Source organism: Stenella coeruleoalba (assembly GCF_951394435.1).
Source record: "Stenella coeruleoalba genome assembly, chromosome: 20".
Lineage (NCBI taxonomy): Eukaryota > Metazoa > Chordata > Mammalia > Artiodactyla > Delphinidae > Stenella > Stenella coeruleoalba.
This window is the reverse complement of record NC_137166.1, coordinates 15,967,081-15,986,434: the sequence shown is the minus strand read 5'-3', so window position 1 is coordinate 15,986,434 and position 19,354 is coordinate 15,967,081. Positions and strand designations below refer to the sequence as shown.

General features: G+C 48.2%; 1 protein-coding gene across 12 annotated transcripts in view; it reads left to right on the top strand.

The window, feature by feature from the left end:
- ZFHX3 (zinc finger homeobox 3) overlaps window positions 1–19,354 on the top strand; it is a gene marked incomplete at its 3' end in the record, with an annotated part of 1,354,624 nt that overhangs the window by 1,095,526 nt on the left and 239,744 nt on the right. For 2 of the 12 annotated variants that reach the window (XM_079907053.1, XM_079907061.1), the window contains exon 1: window positions 12,458–13,631. The exons of the other annotated variants lie outside the window; for them this stretch is intronic. Of the gene's footprint in view, window positions 1–12,457; window positions 13,632–19,354 lie in introns of those variants that run through there. 12 annotated transcript variants of the gene reach the window in all.

The window sequence follows — 19,354 nt, the reverse complement described above, 5'->3', positions numbered from 1 at the left end:
GGGCTATCGAGAGCCCAGAATGGTATTAGCCTCACAAAAGACACATTGTGCAGGGGACAAAAAAAAGCCCCTTCTTCTACAATAACTTTTAGCTTTTTTATTTTTAGAAAATGACAAAGGTTTTGCAAGCACTGATTGGTGAAACCTGTAGCAAGCCAGGCTGGACTTGGCTTTATTGATCTACTGTCCCGCGTGGAAAGCAGCCAGGAGAAGTTTGAATGGCAATCCAGATTTGGCTCATAGAGAGGAAACCCCCGATTTTTCTAAATGTATTTTTTTCCTAAATAAAACAGCATTATTCCCAGAGTGAATTCAGAAGGATTAGATGAGGTAACCCTGCAAAATCCTAAACCGGTTTTCTCCTCTTAGTCTTGACTAAGAAGCTGCATGCACTTAAGAGCACTGGAAAATCTCTCAAAATGAAGAATTCCCTTCTAGTCAAACAGATTTCCCGATTAATTCCCCAATTCCTTCTAAAATAAATAATCCAGCTAGGCTGGGACAAAAAATTTTTTTTCTCTAAAAAATAAGTTTTAGTGCGTATTCTCTACCTGATGTTTACAGAGTTCACGAATAATGCCTTCAAAAACATAAATGTTGTTTTTACATTTGTGTGCAGATCACTTAAAGTGCAAATTGCATTTTATTTTATTCCAGACATTGTAATTTCAATGGTACTAGTTCATATTTAGAACTTACATAAATACATACTTGTCATTTAAAAAAAATCTATTGCAGTAGCAGTGACGGTAAGGCTAGGATTTGAAAGGGGGGGAGAAAAAGAGAGAGAGAGAGAGAAAGAGAGAGAGAAAGAGAGAAAGAGAGAGAGAGAGAGAGAGAGAGAGAGAGAGAGTCCTGTTCTTCCTGCATTTGTTTGCTTGCTTTTTGGAGGTATCATACACCCGCCTAAGTGATGGCTTTGATGTACTGGGAATCGGTACAGTAGCAGGGTCCCTGGTTGCTGTCTTTGATTCTAGGGATCTCCTTTGGGCTCTGGTGGGATGTACCGCGCTCCTAGTCTTTATCTGAAACCCATCCTCTCATTTCAAGCCCTTTGGCTTCGAGACTCTGCTCCAAACTCTTGGAGGTAGCTATAAGACTTTTTTTTTCTTTTTCTTTTTTTTGGCATTTAGGGAAGGGGTATGTAATTCCCCACCCCCCCAAACACACACTCTAGACCTTTCCTCGCTATTTAAATATATTGGCTTTCTTTCTTACGAATTTAGTCTGAAATTATTTTTCACTGCCTTCATTACATCCCTGCTTTTGATGGCAAAATAGCTTCCTGTGTTTTGAAAACATCTGCTTTCCAGGTTTTACACGAGAAAATTGATTTTACTTTTCTCTTAAGTCCAGAAAGGTAGAAAGTTGGACTTGTTTCCAAGTGCAACTTTTCCTTTTCTTGTCTTTCCTTGAGTTATCCCCTTTCAGTTCTGATTCACTTTCCCCCTTTTACTTCTAATCATCACTCCCCCCTTCCCGTCTCCTTCTAAAGAACCAGAGAAGATTGATTGCATCTTATTTCAGAGGACAAAATTAACATATTATATCTTTTTTCGTCTAGTCTATGGTACGGTTAAAGTTTTCTCCATTTGTCCTCTGATTTGGGGGGGGGAGGTAATTTTCCTCCTTTTTAAAAAAATCTCCGATTTGCAATTTAAAGTGGCCTCTATTCTAAGTCTCTGCTGCTTCTCTGCTCTTTCACTTAAATCTTTGCTTTAAGCTGTCCCACTCCATTATTGCCCCCCCCGCACTCTTCTTTGAAGATGCTCTCTTCCTATTTAATTTAAACATTGCTGCGTCTGCCTAAAAAAGAAAGAAAAAAAGAAAGGGGGAAAGAAAAAACAAGAAAGAAAAGAGAAAAAAGAGAAAGAAAAAAAATCTTTTAAAAAATCTTAGCCAGGTTCCTATTGTTGCTTCTCTGCATTTCACTTCTCGGTGTGTGTGTGTGTGTGTGTGTGTGTGTGTGTGTGTGTGTGTCGTGTGGTGTATGTGTGTGTGTGTGCGCGCGCGCGTGTGTATGTGTTTTTAATACATGCATAAACTTTTGGTGCCTCTCTCCCTCTTCCTGGGCTCTTCTCCCATCCTCTCTTCCTGCTCTCCTCGCCCAGCTCATCACTTTCCCCTGGTTTTTTTTTTTTTTTTTTTTTCCCTCCCTTCCTCCCCTCTGCCTCCCTCCACCTCCTCCTTTTCTTTTTTGCTGAATCTTATTGATCCAGAAGGTGGCTAATTAGCCCTTCCCGTCGTGCCTGGGTAATGAAGCACATGCGCACTGAATTAATCACAGCCATTTTTTGCAGGAAACTAATTAGCAGAATAAAGATCCAAAGACTTTTTTTTCTTTTCACTCATCAGCTCCCACTTCCAGCGCGTCCCCTCCGACCGCTGCAGCCGCCGCCGCCGCCGCCTCCTCCTCCTCCTCCTCCCGGCCGCAGCCGCCGCCGCCACCGCCTGCTTTGCATCCCAATTACAGCCTAGAGCCGCTGCCGCCGCCGCCGCCGCCGCTTCTCCTCCGTGGCCCCTGCCCGCTCCGGGGGCTGTAAACTCCCCGCCAACCATGCTGCTCGGCGGCAGCGGCGGCGGCGGCTCCGGCTCCCCGGCTGCGGCCGCCTCCCGCCCCGGGCTCCGCCGAGCGCGCTCCAGCTCCGCCGCCGCCGCCGCCGCCGCCAGCAGCGCGTCCTCCGCCGCCGCCGACCCCCGCCAGCCGCCGCTGCTGCCTTGATGGGCTCCGCGGCCCGAGCGCCTCTTTTCGGGATTAAAAGCGCCGCCAGCTCCCGCCGCCGCCGCCGCCGCCAGCAGCGCCGCTGCAGCCGCCGCCGCCGGAGAAGCAACCGCGTAAGTGGCAACTTTTCCCTCTTTTTTTTTTTTTTCCCGCCGCCGCCGCCTGCTCCTCCTCCTCCCGCCGCCACCGCCCGGACGCGGGGCTCCTCGGGGCGCCCGGGCTGCTTTGCATGGGGCTCGTCCTGCCCCCTCCCGGCTCCCGCGCCCGGCCGCCGTCGCCCGCGCTCCCCGCGCCCGCGCCCTGCTCGCTCGCTGCGTCCCGCTCGCCTTCCCCCTGCGCCAAACTTTCTCTTTCTCTTCTTCCTCCTCCTCCCGCCGCCGCCGCCGCCGAGCCCGGGCCGCCCCCTCCTCCCCGGCCCCCGCGCCGCCGCCGCCGGCGACCCCCGGGAGGGTGGAGGCGCCCGGGGCGAGGCCCGCGCGGCGAGTTTGGAGGCGCCGCCGGGCAGGGCCGGCCGGGGCGCGGGCCGAGGGCGGGAGGGCGGCCGGGGTCCGGGCGCCGAGACAAAGGCGGCAGTCGGTGGGGGGGGTCCGCGGTGCCGAGCTCCCCCGCCCTCGGCCCCCAACTTTGCCCCACCCCGGGAGGCGCCGGGGCCCCGGGCTGAGCCGCGGCGCGGGGCGCGCACCCGGCCTGGAGCCGTCGCCGCGGCTGCTGCAGCTGGCCGGCCGGCCGGGCGCCTTCCGCGCCAGGGCTCCACTTGCCGGGAACGCGGCCGCCGGGCCGGAGCCCCGGGGTCCGAGAGCGGGCGAGGGGGCGAGGCGGCACCCCGACCTTCTCTACCTGCGCGCCCTCCGCCCTGCCCCACTGGCAGCGCCGCGAGCGCCCTGAGGGGCCTCTGCCCTGGACACTAGGGGCTCCCGGGGGCTCGGGGCTGCGCCGCCGGCCGGGACCAGACCTCGCCTGGCCGGCCTCTCCTTGGCCAGCTGAGTTGAGAGACATCAGATGATTCCTTCTTCTGTTCCCCCCCCCCCTTGTTTTTTGTTTCTTTCCTTTTCTTTTTTTTTCTTTTTCTTCTTTTTTCCCTTTTCTTTCTTTCTTTTTTTTTTTTTTGTTCACGCGAATCTGGGATTGTTTACATTCCGTTCCCCACTTTCACCCTCGTCCTGTTCCACTCCTCTTTCCCATGTATTTTCCCCATTAGATGCAAAAATCACGTTCCTGAATTTTGCATTATGCATTTTCATGTACATCTTTTTGCATATCTATTGGAGAGTAGAGCTAAGTGTATTTTATGCCGGGTATTTAAATTGTGTGTGGACTCAGTAGGCTGTTTGTGGAGCTGTTGAAAAAATACATTTTACTTTGCAAATTAATCTGTTGCTCAGACTCTGACTTTTGCAAAATGTTGTGCAGTTCCTTCGACTGTGGCAAATTCTTTGATTACAAGTGCTTGCAAAAATCACCCACTCTTAACTTTTCCCCCTTGTTGCTTTGAAGTAGGGTAAATATGACAGTTTTTATTGGTCTCAATTATTGAAACTTGATCTATGGACTATATGGAAGAAGGAGGCTGATTGCCTTTTTCTGGCCTCCAGTTCTAGTGACTTTTAAAAGGGTGTTTGTTAAGTACCTTTGAAGAATATGACATACGGTGATCGCTTGGCTGTAATGCAAATTACAGAACATAAATTTACTTTGGAATTAAAAAAAAAGACTCGAGCCCTTTCAGTGGGGACACTTGAGGATTTATTATGTTTTTTAAAAAATTACTTTTTTCTCCCTAGTTGGGAGAATGGCTAGTTCCAGACCAACTTATTTGGAGGTCTATGGAAAGAGGCTTGGGAAATGGGAGAGGGGAGAAGATTGATCACAATCTGCATAATCGATAGGGCAGCCTGCTGCAATCTTGTACCTACATTTACTGTAAATTTCTACAGTATCTGCAGCGTGGGTGCTCCAGTGCCTTGCTCGGCTTCTTGGAGCAGATTTAGAGGCAGTACAAGCAGAATTTACTGCCAGCCCTCCGGAATAATATAGGGGAAAGCTGCTGGATCGTGTCTCATTTTAAACCTCCTTCATAGTACTGTACATTTTTTTTTTTTTTTTTTGGTGAATCTGTTTACATGTGAGGCTTTCGGGTACTGAACCCCCAAAGTGTAGGTATCCTATAGGTTGGGAGTGGAAAGTATTGGAAGGGGGGTTAGGAGATGGGAATTCATTTATTGAATTACCACTTCGGGGGTCCTCTGCTTATCTTATAATGTGAAATATCTTTAACAAGAGCAAGGAATTTAGAGTGAGGAATATGAGAGAGTAATACACCAGAGACTGAAGCAGTGTGAAAAGTAAGGATTGCTCTGTGTGTGCATGAGAGAGGGAGAGAGAGAGAGAGAGGGAGAGAGAGAGAGGGGGAGAGAGAGAGAGAGAGGGAGAGAGAGAGAATACAGACACTTATAGTCAGGCTTGAAAGCTTGGTGGTAGGTGAATCCATATTTGGAGATGATTTTGAAATAGTCTAGCAAATGGTGCATGAACAGGATTTCGTAAAAAGTGTGTACGGAGTCAGTTTTGAAAGGATTGCCGTTCGGGGAGATGAGGTGTGGGCAGGAAAACCCACTCTAGGCCAGCAGCTTTCCTCTGTCTGTGTGTCTCCTCCCTTCCCCCTCCCTGAGTTCTAGTTTTTAATTACTTAATGCTGAAACGCACAGGGCTTATATAAATATTTGCAAATGCTCTTTCCTATTGATTTCTCTGGATAAACTGCCCTGCTCAGGTCCAGAGAGGAGGCAATTCAGATCTGTGGACTTTTTAAACATACAAAGTCTCTGGAGGAGGGTTGGTCTGTGCACGTGTGCGTTTATGGGTAGAGTTGTAGACGTGAAGATTTTGGGGGGCTGCAAGGAGAGTTCAGTCCCCTCTGGGCTGGAGCTGGCCCCAAGGCCTGGCAGTTCTGACAGATGCGTGTGTGTGTGTGTGTGTGTGTGTGTGTGTGTACTTGTGTACAGGTACGTACTGTGCGGGGGGGGGGGTCTACCCTGGGGGAGTCTGAATGCATATGCACTTACAGCACTTCCCCCCCCCCCGCCCCCATTAAATATGGAGCAGTTTTGCAGGGCTCCGTGACTGCCTTCTCCTCAGGGTCACGTTGAGTTCGAATCTGACCCAAGGTGCAGGAATCCTGCAATGGGGAAATAAAAGAATATATAGAATGGGGTCAGGTCAGCTGCTCAGAGGCCAAAACCCCTACAGCTGCTTTGATTTTATTTTTTTGTGTATATTTTAGGCTCCTCCTGCCATGTTACAAATTGGGCCTCCCCCTCTCAGGTGTTTGCTCTGTAGCTTAAAGGCACCAGAGCCTCTGCCTGAGTAGATGTCTGCTTCCAGCAAGAACAGAAAACCCACATACCAAATCCAAAACAAAACAGAGGAAGGAGGGGGAGGAAGAAAACCCCTATTGAGTTCAGGCAAATAAGGTTGGGTCTCCAGATCCGATTACAAAGCAGCTCTGAATATGCAAGACAGCACACAGGACCAGTTATTCCAGTTACAACAAACTATTAAAAAAAGAGAGAGAAAAGAAAAGGCATGTTTAGGTCGTAATTTGTTAGTACAAGGAAAAGAATCCCACATAAAGCTGCCGTTTTCCCCCCTCCCTTTGCTGGCTTCACATAGAATTCACTCACCCTTTTCCGATTTGTCTACTGTATAGGTTCTTTTATTAAAATCTTTGGGTTTAGGAAGATCGCTGCAAGCAACACATTTTCTGTATTTTTTTCCCTTTATCTTAGAGGAGAGTTGGCAGGGGTTCTGTGGTTTGCAGTTACACAATATGTTATCATGTTTTTAATCACTAAATCATTGCAGTGGTTATAGATTTACAGTCTTGGGGTATTACAGCGAAGAGCAGGGCGGCTATATGTATGCTTTTAAATTACACCAATGTAAACTGAGTACAGCAGCTGTGAATATGGTCGGCAGACTTCATCCCTCCTCCACCCCCAAGCATCTTCGTTCTTTTTTTCCCCTCTGTGATTTTTTTTAAATTGTTCAGTTTGCTTTAAAAAAAAATCCCTCCTCCTATATTCCCTTTCTCTTCATCCTCCTGCACAAAATATTTTTATTTCAGACTTCTGACACCAGGTAAGTTGGAATTCAAACTCTTGAAATAGGACTTTGGATCAGGGAGTATAGTAATAATAATTTAAAAAGTGGATTTCCTAAGAAATCCTCTTGGTTTTCATACCCATCTCCTGTATAGGGATGGAGGGCGGATTGCACATCGTGAGGCGGGGTGGCCAGAGTGGAGGGAAGGCAGGCTTGTGGCGCTTGCCTGCCTAGAACCTCCAGTGTCCTGTCACTGTGAGCCCACTTTCAGCTTCTGTTTTTCATATTATTATGTAACAGAATCCTTGGCAGCATTAAAAATTCAGTATTACAAGCTGATTGTAATGCTGCCTCATTAGACAGCACTGTCTGGCCTTGTATTAAGTGAAACACAGAGCATGGCTTTTAGATTATAAACACCAATAAATATTAAGGATCAGCAGAGGGGGGAAATAGTCAGCTGGGTTTTTGGCCCCTTCTGGTTTTAAATCCCTTCCCATCTTCTTCCCTTCATCATCCCCTCCCACCCCCACCCCTCCGACCCCGGGCCTTGGTAACTGTCATCTGTTTTCTCGGGATGCTGATGTGTCGACCTTGGTGACATTTTAGGAGGGCTTTTTATAGAGTTATCTTGTATACACAAAAGGTTTGGAAGTTTGTTTTGTTTTGATCTGCAATAAACAGGCCCTTCACTTTGCTGATGTCATTTCCGTTCATATTTGAGTTGTTTATTGTGCTTCTTCGCAGGGCCCTCTCATCCCTACCCCCACCTCGCTTTTCAGCCAGAGTCTGTGGCCGCCTGGGGAAGGGGGAATGCGTTCCTAAGCTGCCAGGTCTGGGTTCAAAGGCTGAGGGTTGCGTGTCACTGCGTCGTCCTAGGGTTCGCCCGCTGGGGAAGATGTTTCTAGCTTCGAATCTGGTTAAGCACTCCGACATCCACTTGCCCTGGTATTTTCATGGCATGCAGTGATTCACCTCAGCTTCCTTTCTTTGAAGCACCCCCCCCCCGCCCGTGCGCGCGCCCGTGCACGCACACACACACGCACACACGCACACACACACACACACGCACACACACACACCCCTTGTCTGTGTCTTTAGGACATCCTTATTGCCCACATCTCCATGCAACGCCCCCCCCCAAAAAAAGAAACAACACCTAATCTCGTAATGATGACTTTGATTCAGTTGCAAATCTGAAGCTGGCTTTAGGGACTTCATGCTGTGAAAAAAAGAAAACATTTCCAGGCGTTGCCCCACAGTCTCGCTGCAACCCTGCACCTTCTATCCCTGTTCAGTTTTTTTTTTTCTCCTTTTGCATTTATTTTTCTGTTCCCTGCCTTTTCATAGACGTAAAGGCTATCCTGGTGTTACTAAAAATGACCGTAATGACCAGTGTCTCTTATTTCCATGTGACCCACAATCGGGATACCCCCTCCTCAAAAAAAAAAAAAAAAAAAAAAAAGGGTGGGGAGAGGAAGGAGGAAAAACTGAGTGTGTAGACCCCCAAGGCTTTCCTCTAATAGGATGATGGGTTTTAGGTTAAAAAAAATATTATTGTTTTGTTCTTTTAGGTTTAGAAATAATAGGGGGAGAGGGAAAAGCAGTCATTAGGAAGTTCACTGAGCTGCTTTCCAACTAAGACGGGTGAAAAATGAACCTGCATTGACACTTGGCTCCATGTGAAAGCCCCAGTAACCTCTCCCCCCTTCCGTTGCCCTGGCCTTTTGTTCCTGGAGAACGGAGCTAAGGTGCTTTTTCTCCCAGACCAAAGGCGGCAGGCAAGGAGTCCCCTTGTGTGCGCATCGCCTTTAGATGGCCTTCTCATGGTTATTGTCAATGCAGACTCCCCCAAACAATTGCTCCAGGGAGACACAAAAGCAAAAACATTTGTCCTATTTTTTTAACCTCTTTGTTTTAGATTTTTTTTTATCCATTCTTTAAATTTCACAGTTTCTATTTGTCTGCAGAGAGACAAACGGAACAGCATGAAGCAAGCGCATTTTACCATAGGCCTCACTGGCAATTGGAACGGCCTCAATAGAAATCCAGATTCTTAAAACACTGGCTGACTTGGAGGAGATGTGAAATTTCAGCTTGGGGCTCTTAAGTGAGATTAGCACCGATTTCGAACAAAAATGCACTAAAAGGAAAAGATAAGACAATGGGATTCTGGAATCATTTAGGGGAAGTGTGAAAAGGGTCACCTTTTGTTTATCTCTTAGGATCCTACCCCAAGAAGTGGTCGCTTGATGGGAAGGAATTGCAAATCCAAATGCAATTCTTCATTTTAAAAAAGATCTGACTCTGGTTATTGTGCTATTGGTGTATCGTTTCAGTGTTGGTTTTAAAGCACCGGACCGGTGTGGGGCCTGCTGGTATGCACTGTGGAACTGATGCTGTGTTGAGAATTTGTTTTTGAAACTACGATTTATATAGAGAGGCCATATCCCCTCCCCCCTTTTCTTTCCTCTCCCGTTTCCTTTTTCCTTTCTTCTCCCTCCAACCCGCTTCCCCTCCAAGAATGTAGTGGTTTGCATCAGGCTGGTGCAGAGGGATGTGTCAGACCGTGGGGATGGCCTGTGAACAGACTAGGAGTCCACCTCTCTTTCCTGGCCCCGAACAAAGCACCTCTCTCCTGTAATGTATGGGCCCTGATTGCAATGTTGTCCTTAAGCATCTGTCTGCCTTTTTATTAAAATTCTCAATTTCAAGGTTTAGAAACACAAATGTAAGAATCCCCCTGGGTATAAAAGTCTTGCATGGCAAATCCTCTTTGCCCTTTCAGAAATAATATTTTTGTTTAAAAAAAAAAAGCGCAAGCTCTTTACCTAATGTCTTGAAGCTGTTTTAAGGCAAGGTCTTTGTTTTTGCTTTCCGAAAACTTGGCCTTTGTAACTTAAAATTGAGGAAAGCTCTTCTCTATCACAGTTTTAAAAAAATGGTTCCTCATTTGTGTCTTTTTTAGATGTGTCATTGATAGCTTTAGGGTCTGAGCTGAGGAGGGTGGGGAAGTGAACCACATAAGTTTCCACCTACGATTTGGGGGGTAAAAATTAATCTATGGAATTAGCATTGTAGCGAGAGATGGAGGCCTTGAGGTTTGTGACAGAGAAATGTGAATCAAAACATCTGTTAGGCCTTGGCACACCAGCCTCCAGCGGTTCTGAAGGTGAGTGTGGGCTGTTCTGAGGAAAGCCTGCATTCTGTATCACACCCAGGAGGGCCTGGCCACCCAGTGGTACCAGGCTTCTAAGTATAACTGCCTATAAAGGATGGGGTGAATTCAGGGCATGCAGTGCAGTTCAGCTCCAAATGGATCCTTGCTTATTTCAGGGACTTTTGTTTTTGTTTTGTTTTGTGCCCTCTTCTGGCTTTTTTCTTTGTTAAAGCCTCAGGGTTATTGAAGCACTAGTTTTAAAATCATCGTGTATGTATAATTTAATAAAAATAGAAGGATCTGAAAGAATACACAAGTCCGCCTCAACCCAGTTGTGCTGTGTAGAGCCCAGGTTTAGCTAGAAGTCAGCAGGCTGACATTCGCTGTCTCTTAGCTCAGAGATCATATTTACCTTTGCTGAAGTGAAAGGAACAGCATTGGCGAGTGAGTGTATATGTGGAGTGAGAGAGAGAGAGAGAGCGCGCGCGCGCCAGAGAGAGAGAGAGAGAGAGCGCGAGCGGGAGAGAGGGAGAGAGAGAACCAGTTTGGCTCAGATGGGATCTTTGTAATTTACCAGCCAGCTAAGTAAGCATTAGGGGGCTGGCCTCTGGCTTGGAGAGTGGCTAAGGGGAGGAGTGAGGGAAGGGTTAGCATTGCCTGATTTATTTTTAAATATTTATCCTTTTGGCTGTTGCCAGTTACGCTTTCCAGATGAGACGAGACTAGTTATGGAGAGCTGGAAGGAAAGAATTGCCTTTTCTGAGAGTGGGTTTATTTGTCAACAGTTTTCAGGACGGAGAGCGCCGGGCTGTCACTGTTGGGTAGGCCGTGGGTGTCACGTCAGGCAGCTGCCCTGGGAAGAGCTGGGGCCTTTCAGAGCTGGGGGACAGAATTTGTAACATGTATGTCAGAGAAACTGTTGATTCCATATGGAAGTGCAAAAGTTGCAAATCCCCTCTGAAAAGGTATTGTTTTGATTAGCGATGGAAAGAAGTTTTGGTCGAGGTAACACACCCGCTTTTGGCTTTTGTGTGATCCTTTATATTCCTGATGATCCAGAGGCCACAGATTACCGGCCTGTGGATTACCTGTTAAATTTGTGTCTGTAACAAAGGCAAGCTTGACCAGGCCTCACTGTGTCTGTAGCTGGTGTCCGATTAAGATAAAGGAAAGGGACTCAGGGTCACGCTCAGCTCTACTTGCCAGGACTCTTGAGGTGCAGCAGGCAGATGCAAGTGTCTGCCCCTTGGGACAGGCAGTTTCAGGACAGACCCCCTCAGGGCCTTCTGCCCACAACCTCCACATACTTCCAGGTTGCTTTGAAGCTGGCTCTTTGGGCTTTCTAGCTTTCATTGTATTGAAAATATTTATCTGTTGGCCCACCAGGTTCATGATGTCACCAGATTAGGTTTTCCCCTGTTAATAAAAGTTAAGACAAAGCAGCAAAATTCGATTTTCTGGGAGTATAAACATTTTCGTATTGTCATTAATTTATCTGCTGGGCCGTGGGTTGCTTCCAGGCAGGAATGGGGGCCTAGAGTCTTCATTCTCGTGAAGACGTTTCCAGAGACATCTCTGAGTCGTGTGTGCCACGTTACTTGCCTTATTGCTAGCGTCATCATCTACGTGTATTATTCATAGTTACTTTTTCAATTAAATTATTCATTAGTTTTCTTTAAGGTGTTCTCGACTCATGTGGCTAACATAAATAATAGTGTTTTGAAAACACCACCTGTTCTTGGGCCTTAAGTCAGGCGGTCTGGAAACAGCTCTGCAGTGGCCATACTCTGGTTTACAAAATCATCCTCCACTTTCCTTTTCCTATCTTCACCCCCCCCCCCACCCCGTCACTCTCTCATGTGTGACAGAATGTGGCTTGTGTTCTCCTTTGTCCCTAATCGGACATGATTCCCTAGAGGCAGTCTTTTCTCCCCGGGCCCTAGCTGGAAAAAAAATTTTTTTTGGAGTCTCTTTTTTGGACTAAAATGTAGAGAGGGATTGTCCTTCCCCAACAGGTAAGATAGTTATGTTAATCTGAACCCGAATTATATTGTGCAAAATGCCTTCTAGTTTTCATCATCCTTTTCTCCTGCATCAGTGTGTGCTTAATGCTAATACGATTCCATACGTACAGCTCTTCGCCTCGTGAGCTTATTATATTTCTAACACTTGCACGGTTCATTATTGTGCAGTCAGAAAGGACTCTCAAGGCTCTGGGGCCAGCCTGGGTGGGTGGCTTTCAGAAAGGGTAAAAGCAGGTGCCTTTCTGTGCTGAGAATCGGGAGTAAATTCAGACGGAGCGTGGGATTCTGGCAGGGAGGACAGGGGACTTCCGGTGAGATTTCTGTGGCGCTGTCTTTTCATATCAGAAAGGAGAAGGTGAACCTGGGGAGATACAAAAGTGTCCAGCGATTACTTTGACCACCTGGGGTAGACGCATTAATTTTGACCCGGGGAGTAGAATCTTCCTACGCAGGGCATGAGCTGTGCGTTATCTGTGGCTTCTTAAGGCATCTTGTTTAAGACCCTAAGGTTAACTGCAGACTGCGACTTTTCTTCCTCTCTTTATGTCTCTTTTTTCCTTTTTTCTCCCAAGAAAAACTCTATCCTTAAACTCTCAGTGGAGAGCAGGGGATGTTTTTATAAGTTTCTGCAGCTGAAAAACAGAAGTGCTTTGTAAAGCAGTTAATAGGATGGGTGTGTGTTTCAAATAAATTCCTGTCCACATTGGCTAATGTCCCCATGCTAGAGTGGCCTGGCTGTGACGTGGCTGGGGCCCAGAGACCGATGGCTTCTGTTCGGAGGCCCCAGGCTCCTTCTTGTGGCCGAGGGCATGTCCCTTTCTTCTCGCCGTTTTCTAGGCCGGCCCCTGACTTTTGATGAGTGAGGGGTCAGCGCCTGGGGAGGATCGTGCTTTGTTCCCGCCGGGCCGGTTCTCCGCGCGGCGCAGGCCGAGCCGCCCGGGGCTCAGGTCCCCGGGCGCGAGGTTCGGCCTGCCCGGAGGCCCGTGCCCGGAGCGCGGCCGAGTGCTTGGGCCTCGCGCGCCCGTGTGTGTCCCCGTGTTCCCGCGGGCGCGGCTGCCGCCGAGCACCCGGCCTGCGCCCGGCACGACTGTAGATGTCAGGCTTTGCCCGGGGAGCGGAGCGGCGGCGGGGCTGTGAGTTTCAAATTAACCTTCCGCTTTGTTGCTGTGTAATGTGGATCCCCGAAGGCCCCCCGCCCCGCCCGCCCCCCTTCCCCGGGCGGTGCGCGCTGCAAACTGCGAGTTGAGCTTCATTTACATAAAGCGATTCCGGGCGGGCGGGCGGGCGGCCGAGCCGGCAGCGGGCAGGCCGGCGACCGGGACGCGAGCGCCGCGCCCCGTGGGTGAATCTCCGCCGCGCGCCCGGGGACCCTCCCTCCCGGGGAGGGGCGGCTGCCAGCCCGGGCCGCCACCATGAGCCCCGCTCCCCTGCCCCGGGCCCCCCCGCACCCAGCCAGAGCCACCTCGGAGCCCCGGGGGCAGCGGGAGGTGGGGAAAAGGCCGCCTGGGGTGGGTAAGTTCGGGGCTCGGGTGCCGCTGGAGTTTCCCGTTGTCGCGCCTGCCTCGGCCCCCGGACCCGCGAGTGCCTCCTCCCTCCGGAGGTGTGCGGAGCCTTTGTGTGCCAGGTGAGTGCAGCCTCCCTCCCCCGCCCGCCCTCCGGGTCCGCGCAGCCGGCCTGGAGCTGCGGGCAGGTGTTGCGAGTCTTGGCTGAACTTCGCATTCTCTTGGGGCATGTGGGGGAAGGGCAGGCTGGATGCACCTGAACTACTAGGACTCCAATTGGAACCGACCTGGGGCGAGAGCCTCTGAATTCTGCTGGGCACAGAGTACAGACCTTCCTCCTTCCCTCTCTTCCTTCCATCTTTCCTCCCCACCCCACCCCCCCTCCGGCCTTCCTTATTTTGCTTTTGGATTAGTTCCTGCCTTCTGAATATTTTCGGTGCTGGTGTCATTTAGAAGTTTGAGTTCCTCCGCCTAAAAATGCACCCTTTTCATCGCGAGAGAAGTCACTGGCCAGTTGGAAACAATGTGAAGAACGGGGTTATTGGGGAGTAATTAAAGGGAGAATCAGAGTTTGGGAGCTGGAAAACACCTTTGGAGATCGACTTGTCCACCCTCAACTTTGAGTCTGTTGGCACTCTGGAAAAACAGAGCAGCGTTCATTTCCGTGGGGAGGGGGGTGGGCAAGAGGGAGAGCTGAGACGTTTGCCCTGTTAAAAGAAGAGGAAGGCCCAAGTTAGGTCAGTAGCAGAAAAAAAAGTAATCATGGAAGGCTAGAGGGAAAAGAACTTTCTGGAAAATGGTCCTTTCTGCTTTGGATATACCTGTGTTATAATGATGGGAAAATGCCTAGAGGGCAAAGATCACAGCCCATGCCTGGTGTAGTCCAAGAGTGCGTTGCCTGGCACAGTGGTGCACGGTATATAAACTGGTTTAAATGAAACTGGCTAGCAGGTGAATCCAAGAGGGTCCTCCCCCCTCCCCCCGCCCTACATTTGTGTCCTTTAACTGGCCTTGAGGACTCTAAAAGCCACTGACAGATAACCTCGGAGAGGACAGTTGGCCCCACTTGGGCACAGGGAGAAGGCCTCTCCCTCAGGCTGGGGCCTGCGTGGTGGAATGCATCACGGCAAAGCGGGGAAAACAACCTTAAGCCTTGAAGGTAGATAGTGAGAAAGTTACAGGTCATCCTATTTCATTCCCATGCTTTGAGATCCTTGGGGAAAGGTCACTAAATAAATAGAGTATAATTTAGAGCTCCTGCTAGCTGAGGAACTTCGTTTCTTTGCCGTCGAGCAGCAGGTGTGTTTGTGGAGTTGGCCCCTGGGGTCCCCTCATTCCTAAATTCAGGAGGTGTCAAACCTTCATGTTCTTTTAATGGCTGTGGTTTCTGGATAGGTTTCAAGGGGAAACCCTAAAGATCACGAGCTCCAGTAGGCTGGGCTGGAGAGGGAAGCCTGAGTGAGAGGGCAGAGACTACATTGGAGAGGAAAACATACACCTTCCAGGGTAACCTGATCGAGAAAAGCCGAGGCCAGGAACACAGGCCTGTTCCTTGTTAGCAGAACAGCCACTAGCGGCATGAGATTCTGATTCCTTCTTGTTACCCAACCCAGAAAGCAATTAGGGAACAGAGGTGGCGGAATGTGAGGGAAGTCAGGAGACTGGGGTTCTAAATAATTTAAGGGTTTCAAGAATAGGGTCATTGGAGAGAGGTACATACCTGGATGTTTGCACACCTGTATTTGTGTTCATTCTCTTTTGTGGAGACCTCGAAGGCCCCCTTTCAGAGGCATGTGGCTATGAAGGCCAAGAGAAACTTTTCCTCTCCCCTTTCCTTAAATTACAGGACTAAGGAGATTGTCTGCGTTTAGTTTCCAGCATGTTTTCAGAGAGCGTGTAAGTGCCTCTCAGAATGGGCTAGGGTCACACTTTGTTCTTTTATTTAATTACACAAGTATTATTTAACAACATGGGGCAGATGCAGAAGCAAGCACTTTTACACTTTAAAATCAGTCCTTTTGGAATCACAAGGAATTAAGTGACTTGGAGACCTTCTGTCTTGATGACATGGGTCACCTCCCTTTGCCAACTCTCTTTTGAAATGGCTGCATTTTCTATTGGATAGAGCTGCTATTTTCCAGTTCTCTGGAGAACAGTTTTGATTGACAGGGGACTATTGAGAAACACTTGCTAACTCTTCCAAAATAGAAAAAAATCTGAGCTGCTTCCCCAGCCACCTGAAACTTTAATTTTGGTTTTTCCCTTAAATCTTTTATTTGCACAAATGAATACTCAGGGAGAGTGGAAAGAACCCAAATAAAACAGTATCCTCAGCAGGCCTCTGGCTCTTCCCAACAGGACAATGCCGTGCCTGCCTTCTTGCTGTTTTGGGGTTGGATTTAACTGCTGTATCAGCTCTGTGCCAACTGGACTGCCCAATGGCAAGGCACTAAACGAAGCAAGATTTCGGTTTTCATCATTATGACTTTAACTGATGATTAGTAGACACTCCCAGGACAGCACTGGCTCACCTTGGGTGACCCAAAGGTTGTTAGTTCATTAGAATAAATCCGTGATTGCAGGCTACTAGTAAAATCTTATCTGGGACTGGTGATGATTTAACTTGGTTCCTTCAGTTCTAGTCACAAGTGGTGTCCAGAGAGCATGTCCTTATGTTCACTGTGTGCTGTTGTTCCTTTTGCACGTTGGGGCTTTTTTGTTGTTTTTTGTTTTGCTTCTGAAGTGTTAAGTGTGAGAGGCTAGACATACTCCAGGACCCAAAGCATATCTTTATCTAAGAAATAATTTTTATTGCAGGGTTGCAACAGTCTCATGTTAAGAAGTAAATGTTTAAGTGACTAAGCAACATTTTATAAAAGGGTAGAGACTTGCTCTAAGGGAAAGAAAGTGAACTGTCTTTCCACCCACTCTTTAGAGTAGCTTAGGGTTTGTGTCCTCCTCTTACAGGGGAGGCAGTGGTGATTCTGGCCTGAAGAAACTTGCAAGCTCCGTCTCACACTTCCCTGTGTTACAAAGATAATGCGCCTGATGCTAAACGTCAGTAACCTCGAGAAGTACAGTATGTGCTGTGGTTTATACTTGCATTTGTTATTAAGATGGTTGCTTGCTCTTAGCCTGGCCCATTTCTGTAGTGCTTGGGCCTGTTGTAATTAACCAGGATAGGGGCGTTACTGTAAAAATACAACGTGAAGGCAGATTCCATTACAGTGAGCTGCAGAGGGCTCTCGAAATGTTCTGGTATGAGATTCTGGTTGTAAGGGTGGTGGTTAGAAATCACAGCAGAGCTCGGAACTACCATCCTCTGTCTGGGTTCGAAGCTGTGGTCAGGGAAATGGAGACCTAGTTTTAATAGAATCCAGATAAGGGAATTCCTTTGCAGGAGCTAATCTCAATCAAATATTAAAAGGTTCCTGTTCTGTTCAAAGCAGTGTCCTGAGTCCTTAGACTGCTCCAATTGAGGAACAAACACACAGAAGCTAAGATTGAGTCAGACTGCCCCAAGGGAGAGACCCAGGCAAAAATCTTGGCTCGTTGGCAAGCCACTCTCAAAATCCAGATTAAGGAGGAAAACTACAAAATCAACAACTGTCAGATTTCTTTTCTATATGATTTAAAGTTGGCTGCCAGATTGTTCTCTTTGAACATGTGTGAACTGACAGTCAGATGTTAGAGGGTTGTTTTGTTTTGTTTTGTTTTTAGCTAATAAAGTAAATGACTCTTACATGGACAGGAACTGGGGAATTGACAGCAGTATCGTGCTGAAGCTTCAGAAGCAGTGAGACAACCTGAATGCTTTTTTCTGGTTTTCATTCTTTGGGGCAGGGGACAAGATGGTGAGGACAAGGCAGTGAGTGGTCTAGCAGTGACGGGTGTGTTTCTAGAGAATTCTTTGCCTAAGGAAGGTGGCTTGGCTTACTTGTCACTTTTGAAGGTGATTTTTCGTCAGATGTTTCTGCCCTTCTTTCACCCTTAATTCCTGGAATTTCTTGCTTTTGCAAGGGTAAGGGTGTGAATAAAAATAGGGAAAGAGACATAGAAAGTTTGCTAAGTGGCAAATTTGACTTCATTTCAGAATAAGACTTCTGTGCTGTTGGTTTTAATCCCGGACAGGGCCTCTTAGCAAAATGCCTGGGCTTAATCTGCCTTTTGGGTGAGCCCTTCTCCCTTCCCACAGGAGGGTCGCCATGCAGTCTTGTCAACACGAGGATTAATGCACGGGAGGTTTTGATGTGTACCCCTCCAGAGAGGCCTTAGCTGGCCTCCTGGGGGTGGGGGGGTGTCTTAGGTGATTCAGCTGCTTATTCTTTGAATTTTGGTATTAACACATGTGCCGCCTCCAAGATTTTTCCATCCTCTTCCCTCCCTGAAGTCAGTCTGAGGCTTCCAGGGAAGGGAGGAGTGGGGTATGCAAAACACGTGCTCCCTTCCCACCCGCTGCCCCTTCTGGCTGCTGCAGGTTTGGGACTGAAGCCATCAAACCCCCCTTGCAGGCTGCTCCTCGTGAAGATGGGGAAACCCCCGAGCCCTCTCTCCTATTCTGCTAATCACATAATGGCCTTAAAGGCTTTCTTACATGATTATCTTGTCTTTAATTTTAAGTGGGTCTTTTGGGGCAACAGTTGGGAGTTTGTGGAGTATCTTCTGTCATCTGTAGGCAGACTCTGAACTGGGAAAACTGGCTCCATCGGACGCTGTGAAAAGACGGTGGAATTTTCATCTGCTGCCGATTTCACGCACTGTCCTGAAAGTGATTTCGGCCACAAACCTTTGATCTGAGAGTGAAACTTGCCCCCCCTTGTGTGCTTCTGGAGGCAGGAGTTGGTGACTGCTCAGACCTCCTACTCTTTGTGTGAGTGAGTGTGTGTGTGTGTGGGGGGGTGGGGGTGAGTTAGCCATAGAGCAGGGCTGAACCGCTTGTGGGTCTTTGGTGGTGGGCAGAAAAGCAATGTTGCTGGGTTCTTGGTTGTGCCTGATTTTATCCAGGAATGTGACTGGAGGAGAATTCTGCAGGGAGTCTATTGGTTGAGCTAGATTTTGAATGAGAACTGTTGCCCTTGCACACCTCTGTTGTAGGCTCTGCATTTCCATATGAGAATTCCAGTTCACAGCCAGCTCTCTGTCTTCTTTGAGTCTCCTTAGTGGAGAGGCCAGAGTCAGATGAGCTGAATGAAGACAGGGGGGCTTAATTCGATACTTGAGTTCAGGCCGCATCCGCCCCCCCTCCAAAGTCATATGTATCCCTGTTCAGATAGGAAGTCTCGATTCAGTATGTAAAAAGCTCTTTTCAAGAGTTTAAACTCCTGTAAGCCTATAAAAAGTACATATGTATAGCCATCAGCTTACTTGCTTTCCACACTTACGGTTTCTGAGCGGCCTACTTTGGACAGCTTTTCTCTTCCTGACACGTTTGTCCAGTGAAAATATGCTAAAGAACACGTGTGTGTCTTTTTTCTCCTCCTCAGCAACTTTCCTGTCTTTTTTTTTTTTTTTCTTTTAAACAGTTTTTCTTAACTGCTCAAGAAACAATGTAAGCCTCTTCCACCATTTCAGGCCCTCTTCCTAAAATGCTCTTTGGCTCAGGGCCTTGGTTCTTAATGTGCATTTGGCTGGTAGGGGGAGTGGTTTTTGCTTTCCCTGTAACATCGCCGTGGTTCCCCGTGCAACATCTGTGTCGTTGGTAAAGCGTCAGGTCAACTCGTGGGCGCTTAAAGAAGAGGCCCGTGGATTCAGTGTGCGTTAGAAGGCTGATGTCACTGCAAAAGCAGCTTCTTTCAAACCGCTCTTAAAACGTAGTTGCAGGTAAAGGACGGCAGGGGTGAAAATT